The 7,768-nt window shown below is 41.5% G+C and overlaps 1 protein-coding gene across 1 annotated transcript in view; it reads left to right on the top strand.

Annotated features, from left to right (window-relative positions):
• Positions 1-7,768, top strand: part of LOC128660490 (uncharacterized) — a gene marked incomplete in the record, with an annotated part of 570,712 nt that overhangs the window by 165,698 nt on the left and 397,246 nt on the right.

Below are 7,768 nucleotides of genomic sequence, written 5' to 3'. Positions count from 1 at the left end.
GTAAACCATACCCCTCTTTGCATACATTTAGCCAATATGAAACACCTTATTGTAAAGTAATTTTTTAATGATGTTTGTTTCTTCTATATAGGTAAGACAAGTCCACGGATTCATCCTTTACTTGTGCGATATTATCCTTCCCTACAGGAAGTGGCAAAGAGCACCACAGCAGAGCTGTCTATATAGCTCCTCCCTTAGCTCCACCCCCCAGTCATTCTCTTTGCCTACTCTAAGTACTAGGAAGGGTAAAGTGAAAGAGGTGATAAAATATTAGTTTTTAATTCTTCAGTCAAGAGTTTGTTATTTTTAAATGGTACCGGTTTGTACTATTTACTCTCAGGCAGCATATAGATGAAGACTGCTGCCTGGAGGATGATGATCTTAGCATTTGTAACTAAGGTCCATTTGCTGTTCCCACAGAAGCTGAGGAGTACAGGAAACTTCAGTGTGAGGAACGGTTTCATGCTTTGCAGCAATGAGGTATGTTCAGTCATATTTTTTCTGGAGAGACTGTGTATTTCAGAAAGACTGACATTATACCCAGGAGGGTAAGGGTAAGCAGTAATCCTAGAGCTAAAAGAGGGGCATTACTTAGCTTGCTTATGGGGCCAATTACATATATGGTTGACACTGAATGCAAACTGTTTGTGAGCAAACGTTTTTTGGATGGGAGTGCTTTAACGTTTTTGTTGGGCAATAAACGTTTTGGGCAACTTTATTAGGGCACACATGGCTTAACTTTTGGGTCTTGGAACCCACATGGCTAGTTATAACCGCTCTGGTGCGGTTCTTTGAGGCTCAGGAAACATTGAGTGAGATGGGCGGGGCCTATTTTCGCGCCTCAGATGCGCAGTTAGTTTGTCAGCAAGCTCTAACTCCTGAGGGCCCTGGTGTATGTTTTGGGCCACATTGAAGCTTTTACCCCACAATTTTGATCCCAGAGGGCAGGTAGGGCCACAGCAGGGCTGTGGCAAGGTGCTGAGGGGTCTTTTACCGGATCTGGGCCTATTTTCGATACGGTTTGGTCATTAAGGGGTTAATTGTTCATTTTTTTTTGCTGTGCAATCTTAACTGCCTATAGTGGGTCTACATACAAAATTTTGAAAAATTTGGTGCATGTTTAGACTGTTTTGCAGAAAGTGTATGCTTTTTTTCTCTTAAAGGCGCAGTACCATTTTTAAGATTATTTTTTTCACTAAATAAAGTGTTTTCATGCTTGTTTGTAGTCATTACTAGCCTGTTCAACATGTCTGACATTGAGGAAAGTCAATGTTCAATATGTTTAGAAGCCATTGTGGAACCTCTGCTTAGAATGTGTCCCTCATGCACTGAAAGGTCAATAAATTGTAAAGAACATATTTTAGCTACTAAAAGTATGTCGCTGGATGATTCTCAGTCAGAAGAGAATCAGGTTATGCCATCTAATTCTCCCCAAGTGTCACAACCGTTAACGCCCGCACAAACGACGCCAAGTACTTCTAATGCGTCTAATTCTTTTACCCTGCAAGATATGGCCGCAGTTATGAATACTACCCTCACTGAGGTTTTATCTAAGCTGCCGGGGTTGCAGGGGAAGCGCAGTAGGTCTGGTGTGAGAACAAACGCTGAGCCGTCTGACGCTTTATTAGCTATATCCGATGTACCCTCACAATGTTCTGAAGTGAGGGATTTGCTGGCTGAGGGAGAGATTTCTGAAAATATGTTCCCTCAGACAGATTCAGATATGACGGCTTTTAAATTTAAACTAGAACACCTCCGCTTATTGCTCAGGGAGGTTTTAGCGACTCTGGATGATTGTGACCCTATTATGGTTCCAGAGAAATTGTGTAAAATGGACAAATTCCTTGAGGTTCCTGCCTACACTGATGTTTTTCCGGTCCCTAAGAGGATTTTGGAGATTGTTACTAAGGAGTGGGATAGACCAGGTATTCCGTTCACTCCCCCTCCTACTTTTAAGAAAATGTTTCCCATAGCAGACGCTGTGCGGGACTCGTGGCAGACGGTCCCTAAGGTAGAGGGAGCTATTTCTACCCTGGCTAAGTGCACAACTATACCTATTGAGGACAGTTGTGCTTTCAAAGATCCTATGGATAAAATATTAGAGGGTCTTCTGAAGAAAATATTTGTTCATCAAGGTTTTCTTCTCCAACCTATAGCGTGCATTGTTCCTGTAACTACTGCAGCGTCCTTTTGGTTCAAGGCTCTGGAAGAGGCTCTTCAGGTTGAGACTCCATTAGAGGATATTATGGATAGAATTAGGGCGCTCAAGCTAGCTAATTCTTTCATTACAGATGTCGCTTTTCAATTGGCTAAATTAGCGGCGAAGAATTCAGGTTTTGCCATTTTAGCGCGCAGAGCGTTATGGCTTAAGTCCTGGTCTGCTGATGGGTCATCAAAAGCTAAGCTTTTAGCCATCCCTTTCAAGGGTAAGACCCTATTCAGGCCTGAACTGAAAGAGATCATTTCCAACATCACTGGAGGGAAAGGCCATGCCCTTCCTCAGGATAAGACGAATAAGATGAGGACCAAACAAAATAATTTTCGTTCCTTTCAAAACTTCAAAGGTGGTCCCTCTTCCTCTTTCCTTCCGCAAAGCAGGAGGGGAATCTTGCTCAATCCAAGTCAGTCTGGAGACCTAACCAGACTTGGAACAAGGGTAAACAGGCCAAGAAGCCTGCTGCTGCCACCAAGACCGCATGAAGGGGTAGCCCCCGATCCGGGACCGGATCTAGTAGGGGGCAGACTTTCTCTCTTCGCTCAGGCTTGGGCAAGAGACGTTCAGGACTCCTTGGCTTTAGAAATAGTAACCCAGGGGTATATTCTAGATTTCAAAGATTCTCCCCCAAGGGGGAGATTCCATCTTTCTCAATTGTCTGTAAACCAGACAAAAAGATAGGCGTTATTACGCTGTGTAGAAGACCTATATTCCATGGGAGTGATCTGCCCAGTTCCAAAAACAGAACAGGGGCAAGGGTTCTACTCCAATCTGTTTGTGGTTCCCAAAAAAGAGGGAACTTTCAGACCAATTTTGGATCTCAAGATCCTAAACAAATTCCTCAGAGTCCCATCCTTCAAGATGGAGACCATTCAGACTATTTTGCCAATGATCCAGGAGGGTCAATATATGACCACCGTGGACTTAAAGGATGCATAGCTACACATTCCTATCCACAAAGATCATCACCAGTTCCTCAGGTTCGCCTTTCTGGACAAGCATTACCAGTTTGTGGCTCTTCCCTTCGGGTTGGCCACGGCTCCCAGAATTTTCACAAAGGTGCTAGGGTCCCTTCTGGCGGTTCTAAGGCTGCGGGGCATAGCAGTGGCGCCTTATCTGGACGATATCTTAATCCAGGTGTCAACTTACCAACTAGCCAAGTCTCACACGGACATCGTAAAAAAGAGTTCACTTATCCCTCTCACAAGAGTTCCATTCCTGGGAACTCTGATAGATTCGGTGGACATGAAAATTTTTCTGACGGAGGTCAGGAAATCAAAGATTTTATCCATCTGCCGAGCTCTTCATTCCATTACTTGGCCGTCAGTGGCTCAGTGTATGTAGGTAATCGGTTTAATGGTAGCGGCAATGGTTTGCTCGCTTGCATCTCAGACCACTGCAACTTTGCATGCTCAAACAGTGGAATGGGGATTATGCAGATTTATCTCCTCAGATAAATCTGGACCAAGAGACCAGATACTCTCTTCTTTGGTGGTTGTCACAGGATCATCTGGCCAAGGGAATGTGTTTCCGCAGGCCAACGTGGATCATAGTGACGACGGACGCCAGCCTATTGGGCTGGGGTGCAGTCTGGAATTCCCTGAAAGCACAGGGATTGTGGACTCAGGAGGAGGCTCTCCTCCCGATAAATATTCTAGAACTGAGAGCGATATTCAACGCGCTTCAGGCGTGGCCTCAGCTGGCGTCGGCCAGATTCATAAGATTCCAGTAGGACAATATCACGACTGTAGCATATATCAATCATCAGTGGGGAACAAAGAGTTCTCTCGCGATGATAGAAGTTACCAAAATAATTCGATGGGCAGAGACTCACTCTTGCCATCTATCAGCAATCTATATCCCAGGAGTGGAGAACTGGGAAGCGGATTTTCTAAGTCGTCAGACTTTTCATCTGGGGGAATGGGAACTCCATCCGGAGGTGTTTGCACAATTGATTCAGCAATGGGGCACACCAGAATTGGATCTGATGGCGTCTCGTCAGAATGCCAAACTTCCTCGATACGGGTCCAGGTCGTTCAACCTGGCTTATGTGTTTCCACCATTTCCTCTCCTTCCTTGTTTGATTGCCAGAATCAAACAGGAGAGAGTTTCAGTGATTTTGATAGCAGCCACGCAGGACGTGGTATGCAGACCTGGTGGACATGTCATCTCTTCCACCATGGACTATGCCACTGAGACAGAACCTTCTGATTCAAGGTCCGTTCCAGCATCCAAATCTAGTTTCTCTGCGATTGACTGCTTGGAAATTGAACGCTTGATCTTATCCAAGCGGGGGTTCTCTGTCGGTCATAGATACCTTGATTCAGGCTCGAAAGCCTGTCACCAGGAAAATTTATCATAAGATATGGCGTAAATATCTTTACTGGTGCGAATCCAAAGGCTACTCTTGGAGTAAGATCAGGTTTCCTTGGATTTTGTCCTTTCTCCAAGAAGGATTGGAGAAGGGGTTATCAGCTTTTTTCTTAAAGGGACAGATATCTGCTTTATCAATTCTACTGCACAAACGTCTGGCAGACGTTCAGTCGTTCTGTCAGGCTTTAGTTAGAATCAAGCCTGTGTTTAAACCTGTTGCTCCGCCATGGAGTTTGAATTTAGTTCTTAAGGTTCTTCAAGGGGCTCCGTTTGAACCTATGCATTCCATAGATATTAAGCTTCTATCTTGGAAAGTTCTGTTTTTAGTTGCTATGACTTCGGCTCGAAGAGTTTCTGAACTATCTGCATTGCAATGTGACTTGCCTTATCTTGTTTTTCATGCTGATAAGGTGGTTTTGCGTTCCAAACCTGGATTCCTTCCTAAGGTTGTTACTAATAAGAATATTAATCAGGAAATTGTTGTTCCTCCTCTGTGTCCTAATCCTTCCTCTAAGAAGGAGCGTCTGTTGCACAACTTGGACGTGGTTCGTGCTTTAAAGTTTTACTTGCAAGCGACCAAAGATTTCCGTCAAACATCTTCTTTGTTTGTTGTCTATTCTGGTAAACGTAGAGGTCAAAAAGCTACGGATACCGCTCTTGCCTTTTGGCTGAAAAGCATAATCCGTTTGGCATACGAGACTGCTGGACAGCAGCCTCCTGAAAGAATAACAGCTCACTATACTAGCTTCCACATGGGCTTTTAAAAATGATGCTTCTGTTGAACAGATTTGTAAGGCTGCGACTTGGTCTTCGCTTCATACCTTTTCCAAATTTTACAAATTTGATACCTTTGCTTCTTCAGAGGCTATTTTTGGGAGAAAAGTTCTTCAAACAGTGGTGCCTTCTGTTAAACCATCTGTCTTGTCCCTCACGTTCATCTGTGTCCTGTAGCTTTGGTATTGTATCCCACAAGTAAAGGATGAATCCGTGGACTCGTCTTACCTATATAGAAGAAAACTAAATTTATGCATACCTGATAAATTGATTTCTTCTATGGTAAGACGAGTCCACGGCCCGCCCTGTCATTTTAAGACAGATTATATTTTTTGGAGTTAAACTTAGTCACCTCTGCACCTTGTAGTTTCTCCTTTTTCTTCCTGTACCTTCGGTCGAATGACTGGGGGGTGGAGCTACGGGAGGAGCTATATAGACAGCTCTGCTGTGGTGCTCTTTGCCACTTCCTGTAGGGAAGGATAATATCCCACAAGTAAAGGATGAATCCGTGGACTTGTCTTATCATAGAAGAAATCAATTTATCAGGTAAGCATAAATTTAGTTTTTATACCATAAATTAAAATAATGCTACATAAAGTAATAAATTAACAAAAATAAGTGCATAGCAGTTAGCAACATCAACTATTGTTCTGGGGAAGACAACAGCTGGACAGAAAAATGTTGTTGAACTGAGAGAGTGCATAGAGTGTTGACATTAATGTGAGCAGACCTGGAAAATTGTTTTATAATTATCTCTCATCTATATTTCTCCACTGCCTTCTCTTTACAATCTCTCTTTTATCCCCCTCCCTTCTCTCTCAGGCCATATTATTACACTCTTTCTTTCTCTCTTACATCTCTTCACTCTTTCTTTTTTCTTTCCAATGGCATGGAGAGTCCACAAATCCATTCTAATTACTAGTGGGAATTAAACTACTGGCCACCAGGTGGAGGCAAAGAACACCTCAGCAAAGCTACAAGTATCCCTCCTACTTCCCATAATCCCCAGTCATTCTTTGCCTTTGTGTACCTAGAGGAGGTGTGCGAAGATGGTGCTCTGAAGAAAATGTAGTATATCCTTTAATGGGTAGTTTCCCTGCAAGCAAGGATTGGGCTTATGCTGTGTCCATGTAATCCTAGAACAGGGAAGAAAAATCAGGCGCACAAGGCATGATTCAAGTGTAAAAGTTTTATTACAATGTAACACACGCACAAGTATAAATGCACTTACTAGAAATAAGTAAATGGTTTGCATTAAAACAAAGCTCCTGGGATCTGCATCTTCTGTAACATTGGCACAGATGGTCCACCTCCTTGCAACTCTCAGTCAGACAACATCAGGTAGTGGTGATCTGGATCCTCAACCTGAGCGTATGACTGGTCTCTGTGTACAGTTTGTTCTGCTTTTCCAGATTGAATGGTAGCTTGTGGTAATTGGCCTGACGCGTTTCCCCGACTTCGGTCTGGCTTTTTCAAAGGCTTGATAGTGTTGAATAGGCGCCCTTTTGTTTTAAAGGCAAAATGGCGAATCAAAAAGGTGTGAATTTGTTAGCCAATGCTGCGAGGGGGTGTGAGAATCGCATCAGCTAACCCGGATCTGGGATCGCTGTAATCATTTGAATGCAATGTTCAAAGATACATTTACAAATTGATACAAGTTGCTTTAAAATCATTAACAAAATAAATATAAAACTGACATATTAGAAACATTTTAAAAAACACAATTAGACCACCGATGTGTAACTTACTGCATTACTTGATTGTTTATAATTTGATGCAGATGTCCTGACAGGGACGATTTATGTTTGCTCTTTATATGATCAATGATACATATAAAGCGATTCACATTGAGGTATTGCTTGCTAAAATAAAATTTGATTTATTTTTACTGGATGCATTCAATGTTTTTTTTTAAAATAACACATTAAAATATCTATTATATATATATATATATATATATATATATATATATATATATATATATATATATATATCATAGGAGGATTTGATATAAGTTCAAAACCCTCAATTAAAAACTTATATGAAAAAAGTTTTGGGTCACAGAGATTTACTACAGAAATTTCGTATGTTGAAAAACAAACGATACCTAGAAGAACAATATTCCACCCATTGTTTGTATTTAAATAGATGTATAGAAATTAAATTAAATTAATGTTTTAATTCTATATAAAAATGACTAAATAAGCTAAAAATACTAAAATGCATTAAAAATATTAAAACTAATTAAAAACTTTTGTAGAAAAACAGCAGAATTTCTGATAACAAGGAAGTGTTCAGAAAAAGTTCCTAAACAGTTTATAAAAATGCTGCCACATCTATGTCAATATTTAATCCTAGGGGTTGTAATGTTTTTCATTTGTAAATCCACCTGGTTTCTAATTTTCT

Source organism: Bombina bombina, chromosome 5, assembly GCF_027579735.1.
Source record: "Bombina bombina isolate aBomBom1 chromosome 5, aBomBom1.pri, whole genome shotgun sequence".
In the NCBI taxonomy this organism is placed as follows: domain Eukaryota; kingdom Metazoa; phylum Chordata; class Amphibia; order Anura; family Bombinatoridae; genus Bombina; species Bombina bombina.
The sequence above is the reverse complement of the archived record's forward strand: the minus strand, read 5'-3'. Positions and strand labels throughout refer to the sequence as shown.